General features: G+C 45.6%; 1 protein-coding gene across 1 annotated transcript in view; it reads right to left on the bottom strand.

Moving 5' to 3' along the window:
* OTOA (otoancorin) overlaps positions 1-17,612 on the bottom strand; it is a 253,400-nt gene that overhangs the window by 116,587 nt on the left and 119,201 nt on the right. The window lies entirely within an intron of this gene.

Below are 17,612 nucleotides of genomic sequence, written 5' to 3'. Positions count from 1 at the left end.
ATTGGGTGTTTATTTGCAATGGGTGCTATGCAGTATTGGGTGCTGAATGAGTAGCAGATTGTGATAAACAATAGTGGGTGCCATGTGAGTGCTAATTGGTACAGGGAGCCATGTGAGTGTTGGACATGAGTGAGTAGGGAGTGCCATGTGTGGTCTGGATGTGTGCCATGGGAGAGTATTGTGTCTCATATGGGTTCGGACCAAGGATGGGTACTGGGTGCTATTTGGGTGCTGGCCATGGACAGGTACTAGGTGCATATAATGGCTTTGGAACTTGGTGCTGTGTGAGTACTGTGCCATGTGGTTGTTGATTATGGCGGTATGTGGGTCTTAGGTGCAAATACTGAGTGCCAAGTGGGTACTGGGAGTGAGTACATGACGACATATGGGTGATGGGTGCTGGCTAGTGGGGTATTTGTTGTCATGTGGGTGCTAAAGGCAGATGTTGGGTGCCATGTGGGTTCTGGGTGCTGGCACAGGGTGTCATGTGGATTCGGCTGTGTGGGTGTGTATCAACCATCATGTAGGTGTTGATTGCAGGTACTCAGTCCCTTTTGGGTACACACGTACTGGATGTCATATGTGAGTACTTGCTGTGGGTGCTGGGCACCAAGTGGAGGCTTAGTGCAACTGGAACTACTGCAGATGAAACATGTGGGTATTGGGTGCAGGTACTGGGTATCACATAGGTGCAAATACTTGGTGCCATGCCTGAACTGGGTGCTAACTCTGGGTGGGTGTTGTGTGTCACGTGGGTTCTGAGTGCAGGTACTAGTGCTAGTACTGGTTATGTGAGTGGGTGCCATGTAGAGGCTGTGTGCAGGTGTGAGTAGTGAGTGACATGTCAGAGCTGGGTGCAAGTACTGTGCCATGTAGGTGTGAGTACTGGGTGCCAGCTATAGGGTGAAGGGGTGCAGGTATTGGGTGTCTTGTGGCTGTTTGATGCAAGTACTAAGTGCCATATTGAGGCCGGATGTGAGTATTGGGTCCTGCTTGGTGCAAGTACTGGGTGCTTGCTATAGTGGGGGTTACTGGTTGAGTGTAATGTGGGTGCTGAATATTGGTGGGATTGCTGTGGGTGCAGGGGGTGGGAGATCACTGTGGGTACGGCTATGAATGGCATAGTTGCTGCTAGGGGAGGTTGAGGTCAGTGTGGTTGATGGGGAAGGGTAGGTCACTGTGGGTGCTGGGGGGAGAAGTAATTGTGGGTGCTGTGGAAAGGAGAGGTCAGTATGGGTGCTGGAGGAAAGGGAGGTCACTGTGGGTCCTTTGGGGGAGATCACTGTGGGTCTCGGGAGGTAGAGGTCATTGTGGGTGCTAGGTGGAGGGAGAGGTCACTGTGGGTCCCAAGTGGAGGGAGAGGTCACTGTGGGTCCCAGGTGGAGGGAGAGGTCACTGTGGGTACTGGGTAGGGAGAGGTCAGTATGGGTCCTAGGTAGAGGTCACTGTGAGTGCTAGGGGAGGGAGTGGTCACTGGGTACTAGGTGGAGAGAGAGGTCACTATGGGTGCTGGGGGAGGTAGAGGTCAGTATGGGTCCTAGGTGGAGAGAGAGGTCAGTATGCCACACTAGGATTCCTGTCTGGGCCTCTTCACTTGAAAGTGTCCCAGGTGGGGGTGGAGCTTCTCGCGGGTAGGCGGGGCTTAGCACGGTCGGGGGCGGGGCTTATTTTGCGCGGCGAGAGGGGCCTTTTTTAAGATTTTAAAAAGGGGGGTGCCTGGGCACCCAGAGAACCCCCCTGTGCACGTGCCTGCTGCCCGCTACCCCTCCGGCTCGGCGGCCGACCCCGCGCACCCACGGACAGGCGGGTGCCGCCCCCCCAAATGTGCTGCCTGAGGCAAATGTTTCACCCCGCCTCATGAGCGGGTCAGCCCTGATAGGGCACTATGATTGGGACTAAGCTGACTTAGGAGGGGGGAATGTGTTTATGATTTACATTTTGTTTTTATTTTATTTTTTTCTACTTTTTTTTTCTCAATGATCATTGTTACTGAGCTGTAACAACGATCATTGAGGTGGTGGGAGGCTGGGAGCTATCTGATTGGTCAAGAGATCACATAGTCTCTTCTTGGACCAATCACGGGGATCGCACGATCACGCCGGCAAGAAGGAAACAGGTGTGTGTCCATTGCTGTGTGATGATCGCTGTTCACTCGTCGCAACAGCGATCAAAAGGGGTTAATGTTGCTCGATCTGTGCAGGGACAATATTGTCCCTTTGCACTGATTGGTATTGCCGCGGGCGGGTGCACATTCGGGCGCTGGAACGCACGAACGGCAGCAGTGGGGGCTGAGAGCACGGACGTAGCTCCTACGGACAGCTGGCTTAAGCAGCCTCTGTTTCAGACGTAGGAGCTACGTCCAAAATGGACAAATGGTTAAAGACAGAAGAGTTACCTTTAGGTTTGCCTGAGGTAAAATGTTTCCTGATTCCGGAATACTACATGCCTTATCACTATGGTGTTAACTCTATAAACTTTATTAAAGACAGGAGATAAGCTTAGTGAATTGAGGCTTATGTCTAATTTCCCTGCACCTTCAAGTAATCACAAGTGTAATTTGAGGTCTCATCTGTGTCAGCACAGGAATCTCGGCAGTTTTCGGCAGACACAGCTAATATGTAAACACAGGATGTTAACCCTTTGTCTGCTTTCAAGAAAGCAGGGAGTAGACACATTGCAGATTTATTGCAGGAGTAAGGTAAGCTGTAACAAAGAAATTGTAACAAAAGACTGTTGCTTATCTTTTAGAGCAGATAGGAAGTTCTGAGTTCAGGTCTGCTTTAAATCATATGTTACATAATTTAAAAATAAGAGGCATATTCATCTGAAGGTTCTGATCAAATTACTCTGTGATCAGGTGATGCAGTCATAAGTAATGTGAAGAGGGGGTGTGAGGTAAACCTCAGCCATCTCAATAGTGTAGGGCTGCCAACACAGGTAACAATGCACATTAAATTGTACAGAGAAACCTTAAGGTGTCCACTAACGGTTCTAGGGAAAAATTGAGCGATCAGATAATTCTGATCGGATGTGATCGGATTGGTTGTAAATAATCTCCGTCGATGGGCACAATCAATTACGAATGATTATAAAAACAGTCATCCGATTGGATTTTGTTTGAACCAAAATTTGGATTTTCTTGTTGGTTGTGATTGATAGGAAGTAAAGATTGGTTCGTTGACGGTGTAGTGAATGATGTATTATGATATTTCACTTCCAATCATTATTATCTGATCACTCAAACTATTTTTCGCTAGAAATTGGATTGTTATTCACCACCTTTAGAATGTGCCGCTAACACAGATCTATAGAATGGGTCAAATGTAGATGGGGTATCAAACCATAGTGAATGTTACCTTAGAAAATGTAATACCTGATTGGGAAGAGTATTTCCTGACAGTAATGCTGGGAAAACACCCTGAGTTTTTTCGGCAGATTGATGGCTCAGTAGAAAATTTCCAACAGGTCTGATCTGATTAAGATCATTTTTCTGATCAATTTTCTGAGCACTTCTATAAAAATCGATCATAAAACGATCGAAAATCAGATTGGACCTGTCGGAAATGATCTATTGAGCCATCTATCTGCTGAAAAAGCTCATCGTATATTTCCAGCATAATAATGCTAGCATTATAAATGATTGCTTATTTGTTTCTTACTGAAAGAGTCCCTAAGTTAAAGACAGCAGAGGCTGTCGTGACAGGCTCTGTCTGAAAGAGGACAGATGGGGGTGTCACGGACGAACCATGAACAAATGCAATCAATTGGTTTTCTGATTGTGTCTCACGATTACAATCCAAATTGCCCATCTAGGGACAGCACAGAGAAAAAACTCTGGGCACTGCCTATTCATGTGGCTGCAGCTGTTGTCCTGAGAGGCCAATGTTTTTCTTCAATTACCGGTAACAAAAGAATCTCCCTTCAGCAAGCAGCTCACACAGAAGTGTGAACTGCAACCTGAAAGGGACTATTTGGTCCTGCTGCTGGCAAAGGAAGCCTGAGCACAGCAGGACAGCAGACAGAAAGGAACTACTGTGGAATATCTAGAATAACTGTATTGTATGATTTTTGCCTTTTTAAGATATGTCATACTTATGATAGGTATAAAAATTATATCATTTGATTGGTAAGGTGGAGATCGCTATGACCCAGCCAACTACAGAGGCATCTGTGTGAGCAGCACACTGGGAAAACTGTTCAACAGCATCCTGAATAAGAGAATCCTCACACAGCACAATGTTATCATTAAGAGCCAAGCAGGTTTTATGCCAAACCATCGCACCACCGACCACATCTACACCCTGCACACCCTTATCAAGCACCATGTACACAGACGAAGAAAGGGAAAAATATTTGCCTGCTTTGTGGACTTTAAAAAGGCTTTTAAATCAGTGTGGCATCCAGGTTTGTTCCCGAGACTCCTAGAGAGCGGAGTAGGAGGGAAAACATATGATGTCATAAAGAGCTCATACACTGGGAAAAAGTGCAGTGTGAAAGTAAATGGGAAAAGAACACCTTTTTTCCTCCAGGGTCAGGGGGTAATAGAGGGTTGCAGCCTGAGTCCAACACTTTTCAACATATACATCAACAAATTAGCCTCAGCCCTAGAGGCTTCATCAGCACCAGGACTCACCCTGCATGACACAACAGTGACATTCTTACTGTATGCAGATGACCTCTTACTGCTATCACCAACTAAAGAAGGTCTACAAGACAGCCTAGAAACTCTGGAGAAATTTAGCACAACATGGGCACTCCCCATTAATCTAAAGAAAACCAAAACCATGGTGTTCCAGAGGAAAAACAGGTCAGCCCAGAGCCCATCCTTTATACTCAATGACTGTGAAATCAGCAGAACTGATAAATATACCTACTTTGGTCTGGAAATCAACCAATCAGGAAGCCTTAAGTCAGCCATGGAGGCCCTAAAAGCCAAAGCATGCCGAACGTTCTATGCCATCAGGAAAGAACTGTACCACCTCAAACCACCAGTAAAGGTCTGGCTGAAGGTTTTTGACAGTGTCATCACCCCAGTCCTACTGTATGGAAGTGAAGTATGGGGCCCCACCACCTACCCAGACCAATCAAAATGGGAATCCAGCCCAACAGAAATATTCCACCTTGAGTTCTGCAAACACCTTCTCCATGTCCATCGGAGTACCTCAAACAATGCCTGCCGAGCTGAGCTGGGGAGATTCCCATTACTGCTTGAGATACAGAAGAGAGTGTTGTCCTTCTGGGCCCACCTACAGAGCAGCAGCCCCGACTCACCCCACTACAAAGCCATGCTGCACAATGAAGACCAAGAAAAGCCGTGTGCACTGAAAGTCGTGGTCAGCTCTATACTCCCTCCAACCCCCGACCCACAGGTCATAACAAAAGTCCAGATAAAACACACCACAGCTAAGAGCAAAGAAGACTATGTGGAAAAATGGAGGAGTGAAATAAAACAGTCACAAAAGCTAGCCATATACCAGTCTCTACAAAGAGAATATAAAATGGCCCCATACCTGGAAAAGCTGCAAAACTCTCAAGAGAGGAAAATCCTGAGTGTCTACAGATTGAGTGCTCACAACCTCGAAATAGAGTCTGGGAGACACAGACATACGTACAAACCCAGGGAGGAGAGACTATGCCAACACTGTGAGCAGAAGACCCTTGAGGATGAAAGCCACTTCCTGCTGCACTGCCCCAAATATACTGCAACCAGGGACACTTACTATAAGAAATTGTTGGAACTATTCCCAGACTTTCTCACACTAGAAGATGAGAGAAAAACATATATCCTACTAGGAGAAGAGGAATCCACAGTGACAATCGCGACACACTATGTCACAGCATGCCACAGACTGTGAGGAGCATAACGGAGCTGTAAACCTAAAAAAATGTCCACAGACTGCTTAGCCATTGTCCCCCTACCCCACCCCCTCCCATGTCCCCTATTTCCCCTTGCTTTGGCAATACCTGTAATGAATCTTGGTCATGCCAATAAAGCTATCTTTGATTTGATTTGATTTGATGTGCTGCTGAGTATCCTCATATTTAATGGATGAAGATGGCAATCCCAGTAACTTGCTATTAAACTTCTCAGTAATAGAATATCCTACAATATTCATGCCTGCTATCAATGCAATCTATATTCTTTGGGGATTGTGGATTTGTTATTATTTGTGTGCGATGAACGTGGACTGAGGTATGTAAATGTTACATATTTTGGACTTAAGATTCCCACCAAAAATAAAAGAACGCCCAAACCTCAGCCCAGGGGCTGGCTCTGAGATCTGCCCTCAGAGCAGGTTTGGATAAAAGAACCACAGCAATTTCTTCAAAAGGTTCTCAGATTACCATCATATAAGGATTGCAAGCAGCTAGCACGAGAACCCCAGGCTAGCTGCCAGTTTGATGGACTTTTATTCTGAAACAAAGGACTTTCTTGGACTTCCACATAAAAGGACATCTTCCCTCCAACCTTTAAGTATTAATTTTCTTTTGTTTTCCCTTTTATTTTATCTGGACTACCATCTTTATAATTGTTACTTTTAGTACTTTTCTGTATATATTAATTATTGATATTGCATTTATAATAACTGACTTAAAGAGACACTGAAGCGAAAAAAAAAATGATGATATTATGATTTGTATGTGTAGTACAGCTAAGAAATAAAACATTAAGATCAGATGTATCAGTCTAATTGTTTCCAGTACAGGAAGAGTTAAGAAACTCTAGTTGTTATCTCTATGCAAAAAAGCCATTAATCTCTACGACTTTCAAAGTCGTGGAGAGGGCTGTTATCTGACTTTTATTATCTCAACTGTAAGTGAACTAATTACTTTTTCTCTGCCAGAGGAGAGGTCATTAGTTCACAGACTGCTCTGAACGAATAATTTTGAATGCTGAGTGTTGTGTAATCTGCACATATTATAGAATGATGCAATGTTAAAAAAAACACTGTATACCTGAAAATAAAAATATGAGTATATTTTCTTTGCTGCTAATCTTCTAGTAATTATTCATAGTACACAACCAATTCACTATATCATATATTTTTTTTCGCTTCAGTGTCTTTTAAAGTCATTTTCTCAGCTGCATACCTGCTTTAAAAAGACACTGAAGCGAAAAAAAAAATATGATATAATGAATTGGTTGTGTACTATGAATAATTACTAGAAGATTAGCAGCAAAGAAAAAATTCTCATATTTTTATTTTCAGGTATATAGTGTGTTTTCTAACATTGCATCATTCTCTAATATGTGCAGATTATACAACACTCTGCATTCAAAATGATTCTTTCAGAGCAGTCTGTGAACTAATGACCTCTCCTCTGGCAGAGAAAAAGAAAACTGTTCACTTACAGTTGAGATAATAAAAGTCAGATAACAGCCTTCTCCACGACTTTGAAAGTCGTAGAGATTAATGGCTTTTTTGCATAGAGATAACAACTGGAGTTTCTTAACTCTTCCTGTACTGGAAACAATTACACTGATGTATCTGATCTTAATGTTTTATTTCTTAGCTGTGCTACACTTACAAATCATAATATCATAATTTTTTTTTCGCTTCAGTGTCTCTTTAAGCAACACAGAAAGAATCCTAGCCTTTCCGAAGATTCGCTACCCGAAGTATTGTATTGTTTGCAGTTAGACAGGGTGTTTTAAGAATTTGTAATCGCAGGTTTATAACAGTCCGGCCTTCTGTCCTTCGCAGAGGTGGTGGCAGCCCTGTACCCGAAATATTGTGTAGTAAAGTGTTTGTGTCACTCGCACGCTCCTTTCTAGTCTATCTGCTGCTCAATATCCGGCAGTTTCAGCGGATCTATTGCATCCACGAGATTGGACGGTCTGTGTGTTGAAATAGATTGGAAGGCATTGAGTGGTCCAGCCACTAGTGGGCCTGTGATGGGGGGGGGGGAATCGTGGGGTTAAATACCTACCTGCTCTGGAATTTATTTTAAAAGTCACTGCCGAGGCTCTGGCCACGTCCACCTGCAATGATGTGGCCAGCCCTCAGCCACTGCCAAATTGGTGGCTGCCAAGTAGTGATGGTCAAGTAGATGCAAAAAACTTCGAGCTGATGCAAATTTTTATGCAAATGTATGCAGCTTGAAAATAAACCAATCAAATCCTGCTGAGGTAAAATTTGAGTGCTTCAGTTTCATGCTGCATAAATTTGCATACATTTGCATCAACTCAGAGTTATTTGCATATACTTCACCATCATTACTGCCAACGTGGCAGTGCAGGGGGAGGGTGGGGTGTAGTGTTGGGCGAACAGTGTTCGCCACTGTTCGGGTTCTGCAGAACATCACCCTGTTCGGGTGATGTTCGGGTTCGGCCGAACACCTAATGGTGTTCGGCCAAACTGTTCGGCCATATGGCCGAACTAAGAGCGCATGGCCGAACGTTACCCGAACGTTCGGCTAGCGCTGTGATTGGCCGAACGGGTCACGTGTAGTGTTGGGCGAACATCTAGATGTTCGGGTTCGGGCCGAACTCCGAACATAATGGAAGTCAAGGGGGACCCGAACTTTCGTGCTTTGTAAAGCCTCCTTACATGCTACATACCCCAAATTTACAGGGTATGTGCACCTTGGGAGTGGGTACAAGAGGAGAAAAAAAATTAGCAAAAAGAGCTTATAGTTTTTGAGAAAATCGATTTTAAAGTTTCAAAGGGAAAACTGTCTTTTAAATGCGGGAAATGTCTGTTTTCTTTGCACAGGTAACATGCTTTTTGTCGGCATGCAGTCATAAATGTAATACATATAAGAGGTTCCAGGAAAAGGGACCGGTAACGCTAACCCAGCAGCAGCACACGTGATGGAACAGGAGGAGGGTGGCGCAGGAGGAGAAGGCCACGCTTTGAGACACAACAACCCAGGCCTTGCATGAGGACAAGAAGCGTGCAGATAGCAATTTGCATTTTGTCGCCATGCAGTCATAAATGTAATACAGATGAGAGGTTCAATAAACAGGGACCGGAAACGCTAACCCATCACAGATGTTCATTGTTCATGTTACTTGGTTGGGGTCCGGGAGTGTTGCGTAGTCGTTTCCAATCCAGGATTGATTCATTTTAATTTGAGTCAGACGGTCTGCATTTTCTGTGGAGAGGCGGATACGCCGCCGATCTGTGACGATGCCTCCGGCAGCACTGAAACAGCGTTCCGACATAACGCTGGCTGCCGGGCAAGCCAGCACCTCTATTGCGTACATTGCCAGTTTGTGCCAGGTGTCTAGCTTCGATACCCAATAGTTGAAGGGTGCAGATGGATTGTTCAACACAGCTACGCCATCTGACATGTAGTCCTTGACCATCTTCTCCAGGCCATCGGTGTTGGAGGTGGATCTGCACGCTTGCTGTTTTGTGTGCTGCTGCATGGGTGTCAGAAAATTTTCCCACTCCAAGGACACTGCCGATACCATTCCCTTTTGGGCACTAGCTGCGGCTTGTGTTGTTTGCTGCCCTCCTGGTCGTCCTGGGTTTGCGGAAGTCAGTCTGTCGGCGTACAACTGGCTAGAGGAGGGGGAGGATGTCAATCTCCTCTCTAAAGTCTCCACAAGGGCCTGCTGGTATTCTTCCATTTTGACCTGTCTGGCTCTTTCTTCAAGCAGTTTTGGAACATTGTGTTTGTACCGTGGATCCAGAAGGGTATAAACCCAGTAATTGGTGTTGTCCAGAATGCGCACAATGCGTGGGTCGCGTTCAATGCAGTCCTAGGCCGAAGAGGTCATAGCCTAGGGTCACAAAACCTGTTTATTTGGGCAATTTCAATGGTGGCGAGTCTGACGTACATAAATCGCAGCAATGGCCGTTAGCAACGTCTGAATCTCACGAAATGTCTTATGCAGGTAGAAGACATATTGTTAGACTTGGATTCCAAAGATGGGGTCCCTACATCTCTGCAAACCAGAGTTACAGGGGTCTGAAATTGGTAAAATCCCCCATAGGATTTCATTGCCTCCCTATTTCACTTTCCAAAATCTCACATCTTTTCAAAGGGCAATGGCTCAGCAGTACCAAATTTTCTAGCATTGTAGGGACCCTTAGGGGGAACATGACTGGTGAGTTTCGGGCCCCTAGGCCAAAGAGGTCATAGCCTAGGGTCACAAAAACCTGTTTATTTGGGCTATTTCAATGGTAGTGATGGTGGCGTACATAAATCTCAGCCATGGCCGTTAGCAACGTCTGAATCTCACGAAATGTCTCATGCAGGTAGAAGACATATTGTTAGACTTGGATTCCAAAGATGGGGTCCCTACATCTCTGCAAACCAGAGTTACAGGCAGGCCCGCCATCAGGGGGGTACAAGCGTGACTGCCGTCACGGGCCCGGGGTGGGCCTAGGGCCCGCAGCCTCGGCCCCCCCCCCCCAGGCATTAACCTCCTGAGAGGTCTTTTCCCACGTCCCCTCCCCCAGCGGCCGCCGCTGTTAATACCTTAGCAGCGGCCGCTTTCCCCTCTCCGCCGCGTACTTTCCAGCAGCATCTCCTGGCTGCTCTGTGTGAGGCGGCAGGAAGCATGGCTCGGTTCCCATAGTAACGGCGATGCCGTTACAGGAAGCCGCTGCCATGCTTCCTGCCGCCTCACACAGAGCAGCCGGGAGATGCTGCTGGAAAGTACGCGCCGGAGAGGGGAGAGCGCCGCTGTTAAGGTAACAACAGCGGCGGGGACGAGCACCACCTACCCATACTGGGGCACTATACTGACTATACTGGGGCACTATACTGACTATACTGGGGCACTATACTTGCGCGCTATACTGGGGCACTATACTGACTATACTGGGGCACTGTACTAGCTATACTGGGGAACTATACTAGCTATACTGGGGCACTATACTGGCTACACTGGGGCACTATACTAGCTATACTGGGGCACTATACTTGCGCGCTATACTGGGGCACTGTACTGGCTATACTGGGGCACTGTACTGGCTATACTGGGCACTATACTTGCGCGCTATACTGGGGCACTGTACTGGCTATACTGGGGCACTGTACTGGCTATACTGGGGCACTATACTGGGGCACTGTACTGGCTATACTGGGGCACTGTACTGGGTATACTGGGGCACTATACTGGCTATACTGGGACACTATACTGACTATACTGGGGCACTATACTGGGGCACTGTACTGGCTATACTGGGGCACTATACTGACTATACTGGGGCACTATACTGGCTATACTGGGGTACTGTGCTGGCTTTACTGGGCACTGTACTGGCTATACTGGGGCACTATACTAGCTATACTGGGGCACTATACTGGCTATACTGGGGCACTGTACTGGCGCGCTATACTGGGGCACTATACTAGCGCGCTATACTGACTATACTGGGGCACTATACTGGCTATACTGGGGCACTGTACTGGCTATACTGGGGCACTATACTAGCTATACTGGGGCACTATACTGGCTATACTGGGGCACTATACTGGCTATACTGGGGCACTATACTAGCTATACTGGGGCGCTATACTGGGGCGCTATACTGGGGCACTATACTGGCTATACTGGGGCACTATACTGGGGCACTATACTGGCTATACTGGGGCACTATACTGGCTACACTGGGGCACTATACTAGCTATACTGGGGCACTATACTGGCGCGCTATACTGGGGCACTGTACTGGCTATACTGGGGCACTATACTGGCTATACTGGGGCACTGTACTGGCTATACTGGGGCACTGTACTGGGCGTGCACAGCAGTCTGTAGGGGGGCCCAGGCTTGATGTTGTGTGAGGGGCCCCAAAATTTCTGATGGCGGCCCTGGTTACAGGGGTCCAAAATTGGTAAAATCCCCCATGGGATTTCATTGCCTCCCTATTTCACTTTCCAAAATCTCACATCTTTTCAAAGGGCAATGGCTCAGCAGTACCAAATTTTCTAGCATTGTAGGGACCCTTAGGGGGAACATGACTGGTGAGTTTCGGGCCCCTAGGCCGAAGAGGTCATAGCCTAGGGTCACAAAAACCTGTTTATTTGGGCTATTTCAATGGTAGTGATGGTGACGTACATAAATTACAGCAATGGCCGTTAGCAAAGTCTGAATCTCACGAAATGTCACATGCAGGTAGAAGACATATTGTTAGACTTGGATTCCAAAGATGGGGTCCCTACATCTCTGCAAACCAGAGTTACAGGGGTCCAAAATTGGTAAAATCCCCCATAGGCTTTCATAGGGCCTCCTATTTACCGTTCCAAAATCTCACACCATTTCAAAGGGCAATGGCTCAGCAGTGGCAAAACTCACCAGTCATGATCCCCCTAAGGGTCCCTACAATGCTAGAAAATTTGGTACTGCTGAGCCATTGCCCTTTGAAAAGATGTGAGATTTTGGAAAGTGAAATAGGGAGGCAATGAAATCCTATGGGGGATTTTACCAATTTTGGACCCCTGTAATTCTGGTTTGCAGAGATGTAGGGACCCCATCTTTGGAATCCAAGTCTAACAATATGTCTTCTACCTGCATGAGACATTTCGTGAGATTCAGACGTTGCTAACGGCCATTGCTGCGATTTATGTACGTCACCATCACTACCATTGAAATAGCCCAAATAAACAGGCTTTTATGACCCTAGGCTATGACCTCTTCGGCCTAGGGGCCCGAAACTTACCAGTCATGTTCCCCCTAAGGGTCCCTACAATGCTAGAAAATTTGGTACTGCTGAGCCATTGCCCTTTGAAAAGATGTGAGATTTTGGAAAGTGAAATAGGGAGGCAATGAAATCCTATGGGGGATTTTACCAATTTTGGACCCCTGTAACGCTGGTTTGCAGAGATGTAGGGACCCCATCTTTGGAATCCAAGTCTAACAATATGTCTTCTACCTGCATGAGACATTTCGTGAGATTCAGACTTTGCTAACGGCCATTGCTGAGATTTATGTACGCCACCATCACTACCATTGAAATAGCCCAAATAAACAGGTTTTTGTGACCCTAGGCTATGACCTCTTCGGCCTAGGGGCCCGAAACTCACCAGTCATGTTCCCCCTAAGGGTCCCTACAATGCTAGAAAATTTGGTACTGCTGAGCCATTGCCCTTTGAAAAGATGTGAGATTTTGGAAAGTGAAATAGGGAGGCAATGAAATCCTATGGGGGATTTTACCAATTTTGGACCCCTGTAACTCTGGTTTGCAGAAATGTAGGGACCCCATCTTTGGAATCCAAGTCTAACAATATGTCTTCTACCTGCATGAGACATTTCGTGAGATTCAGACTTTGCTAACGGCCATTGCTGCGATTTATGTACGTCACCATCACTACCATTGAAATAGCCCAAATAAACAGGTTTTTGTGACCCTAGGCTATGACCTCTTCGGCCTAGGGGCCCGAAACTCACCAGTCATGTTCCCCCCTAAGGGTTCCTACAATGCTAGAAAATTTGGTACTGCTGAGCCATTGCCCTTTGAAAAGATGTGAGATTTTGGAAAGTGAAATAGGGAGGCAATGAAATCCTATGGGGGATTTTACCAATTTTGGACCCCTGTAACTCTGGTTTGCAGAAATGTAGGGACCCCATCTTTGGAATCCAAGTCTAACAATATGTCTTCTACCTGCATGAGACATTTAGTGAGATTCAGACTTTGCTAACGGCCATTGCTGCGATTTATGTACGTCACCATCACTACCATTGAAATAGCCCAAATAAACAGGTTTTTGTGACCCTAGGCTATGACCTCTTCGGCCTAGGGGCCCGAAACTCACCAGTCATGTTCCCCCTAAGGGTCCCTACAATGCTAGAAAATTTGGTACTGCTGAGCCATTGCCCTTTGAAAAGATGTGAGATTTTGGAAAGTGAAATAGGGAGGCAATGAAATCCTATGGGGGATTTTACCAATTTTGGACCCCTGTAACTCTGGTTTGCAGAGATGTAGGGACCCCATCTTTGGAATCCAAGTCTAACAATATGTCTTCTACCTGCATGAGACATTTCGTGAGATTCAGACTTTGCTAACGGCCATTGCTGCGATTTATGTACGTCACCATCACTACCATTGAAATAGCCCAAATAAACAGGTTTTTGTGACCCTAGGCTATGACCTCTTTGGCCTAGGGGCCCGGAACTCACCAGTCATGTTCCCCCTAAGGGTCCCTACAATGCTAGAAAATTTGCCACTGCTGAGTAATTGCCCTTTGAAAAGATGTGAGATTTTGGAACTGTAAATAGGAGGCCCAATGAAAGCCTATGGGGGATTTTACCAAATTTGGCGCCCTGTAACTCTGGTTTGCAGAGATGTAGGGAACCCATCTTTGGAGCCCAAGTCTAACCATATGTCTTCTACCTGCATGAGACATTTCGTGAGATTCAGACGTTGCTAACGGCCATTGCTGCGATTTATGTACGTCAGACTCGCCACCATTGAAATTGCCCAAATAAACAGGTTTTGTGACCCTAGGCTATGACCTCTTCGGCCTAGGACTGCATTGAACGCGACCCACGCATTGTGCGCATTCTGGACAACACCAATTACTGGGTTTATACCCTTCTGGATCCACGGTACAAACACAATGTTCCAAAACTGCTTGAAGAAAGAGCCAGACAGGTCAAAATGGAAGAATACCAGCAGGCCCTTGTGGAGACTTTAGAGAGGAGATTGACATCCTCCCCCTCCTCTAGCCAGTTGTACGCCGACAGACTGACTTCCGCAAACCCAGGACGACCAGGAGGGCAGCAAACAACACAAGCCGCAGCTAGTGCCCAAAAGGGAATGGTATCGGCAGTGTCCTTGGAGTGGGAAAATTTTCTGACACCCATGCAGCAGCACACAGAACAGCAAGCGTGCAGATCCACCTCCAACACCGATGGCCTGGAGAAGATGGTCAAGGACTACATGTCAGATGGCGTAGCTGTGTTGAACAATCCATCTGTACCCTTCAACTATTGGGTATCGAAGCTAGACACCTGGCACAAACTGGCAATGTACGCAATAGAGGTGCTGGCTTGCCCGGCAGCCAGCGTTATGTCGGAACGCTGTTTCAGTGCTGCCGGAGGCATCGTCACAGATCGGCGGCGTATCCGCCTCTCCACAGAAAATGCAGACCGTCTGACTCAAATTAAAATGAATCAATCCTGGATTGGAAACGACTACGCCACACTCCCGGACCCCAACCAAGTAACATGAACAATGAACATCTGTGATGGGTTAGCGTTTCCGGTCCCTGTTTATTGAACCTCTCATCTGTATTACATTTATGACTGCATGGCGACAAAATGCAAATTTCTATCCGCACGCTTCTTGTCCTCATGCAAGGCCTGGGTTGTTGTGTCTCAAAGCGTGGCCTTCTCCTCCTGCGCCACCCTCCTCCTGTTCCATCACGTGTGCTGCTGCTGGGTTAGCGTTACCGGTCCCTTTTCCTGGAACCTCTTATATGTATTACATTTATGACTGCATGCCGACAAAAAGCATGTTACCTGTGCAAAGAAAACAGACATTTCCCGCATTTAAAAGACAGTTTTCCCTTTGAAACTTTAAAATCGATTTTCTCAAAAACTATAAGCTCTTTTTGCTATTTTTTTTTTCCTCTTGTACCCACTCCCAAGGTGCACATACCCTGTAAATTTGGGGTATGTAGCATGTAAGGAGGCTTTACAAAGCACAAAAGTTCGGGTCCCCATTGACTTCCATTATGTTCTGAGTTCGGGTCGAACACCCGAACATCGCGGCCATGTTCGGCCTGTTCGGCCCGAACCCGAACATCTAGATGTTCGCCCAACACTGGGCGTGTCTTCAAAACGCTTTTTCAGTCTTCGGAAACATGGCCGCAACTGCAATGACAAGGAGGGAGGGAGAAGCGCCACCTGTGACCCAATGACGTCAGGACAGATAAGTATTTGAGCCCCATCCTTCCACATTAAGAAACAGCCTGTCATTACAAGCTGTGTCATTTTTAACTTTAGGTACACTTTAATAACTAAATAGAAGGTCAAGGAGGTACTACAGGTCCCCTTAACTAGTGGTGAGCAGAAATTACACCAATGCGTAATTACGCATCGTAATTCACAATTACGCATTGTAATGCACATCGCTCCGTCGTCCCTTCTGCACGACTTTCCGCTTTTCTCCCTGCATACCGCATCTATAGCGCCCACCAACACCATCATGCTGGTGCACCCAAAGCACCCTGATATCAGGGGTACATTAACCAGAATATACATGTTAATACATTATCTGTCATTTTAGCGCAGCAACTTAGCTACTTTTTTCTTCTAACTTTAACATGCATTTTCTCAAAAACTATAAGGTCTTTTTGAAAAAAAATGTTTTTCCTCTTGTTCTCACCCTTCTTTTTAACATACCCGGCAAATTTGATGTTTCTAGATCACAACGCTGTACAAATGTACATATACATGTACGTTCTTTTTTGCCAGCACATCCGCGCACGCATTCCCCGCTAATCCCTGCCTATAGGACCTGACGCCAAGGCCTGATGTTAGGCGGTCCTGGGGGAGCCACTCTGTGGCCGCTAATTGGCGTGAGGCGGTCGCAGAGCAGTTGAGAAACCAGAGACAAGGTGAAACTGTGCCCATAGCAACCGGTTAAGTGTTATTTTCACATTCGCTGGCTATTTAAAGGAAACTAGTAGCTACAGACCAGTATTTATCAAGATTAATGCAGAGTGTATCCTTTTATAAATGACAGTGTTTTCCAAGTACTTCAAGCTGTGGATAGTATTTTTGTTAAAGGGAACCCAAGGTGAGAGGGATATGGAAGCTGACATCTTTATCTTCATTTAAATAATGCACATTGCCTGGCTGTTGTGCTGATCCTCTGCCTCTAATACGTTTTGCCATAGACCCTCAGCAAGCATGCAGATCAGATGTCTATGACAAACCTGACATGATTAGCTGCATGCTTGTTTCAGGTGTGTGAATTAGACCCTGCTGGCCAGAAACATCAGCAGGGCTGCCAGGCAACTTGTATTATTTAAAAAAGAAGTAAATATGTCAGCTTTCATAGGTCTCACTCCTCTAAAGTGTACTAAGGTGACATGATGAAATAAATATGTGTATGCACAGTGCAAAACATATTAAGAACGATGTTGATTTAATTGTTTTATTTTATTGCCTAAAAGAGTTAATTTTTAGGCATTGAAGTGACAGCTTCTGTCTTGTTGGTACCTTGGTGGGAATATAGTAGACATCACTGATAAGCAAATTACAACCATAAAAGTATTCCTGGCAGAATACAACTCCTGAGGGCAGGAGGGATAAAAAAAAGGCTGCCAATGAACGGAGACAACAAAACATTCAATCTAATTTGTAAATGTTTAAATATAAAATAAAACTATTGGCTATCTAAAAAAAGTTATTTTTAGGAGTAGTATAATTGTTTATCTCTACAATTTATTTTTTACCTTGGGTTCACTTTAAGAGTACTTCATAATTCTCTACAAATGCTTTCCATTCACATTTGTTTTTAACATCTTTTAAAATGCTTACTTACATTTGTTGCTACCAGTGTTGCCAACCGTCAGTAAATTTACTGACTGTCAGTAAAAAAGTCAACAAATCTGGGCTGTCAGTAAAGTCCATGAAAAAAATTGTGGTGTCAGTAAAAAAAACCTCTTTCTTTCCCAGAAGATCACAGCACTTACTGCTT

The sequence above is a fragment of the Hyperolius riggenbachi genome, chromosome 7 (assembly GCF_040937935.1).
Source record: "Hyperolius riggenbachi isolate aHypRig1 chromosome 7, aHypRig1.pri, whole genome shotgun sequence".
Lineage (NCBI taxonomy): Eukaryota > Metazoa > Chordata > Amphibia > Anura > Hyperoliidae > Hyperolius > Hyperolius riggenbachi.
The sequence above is the reverse complement of the archived record's forward strand: the minus strand, read 5'-3'. Positions and strand labels throughout refer to the sequence as shown.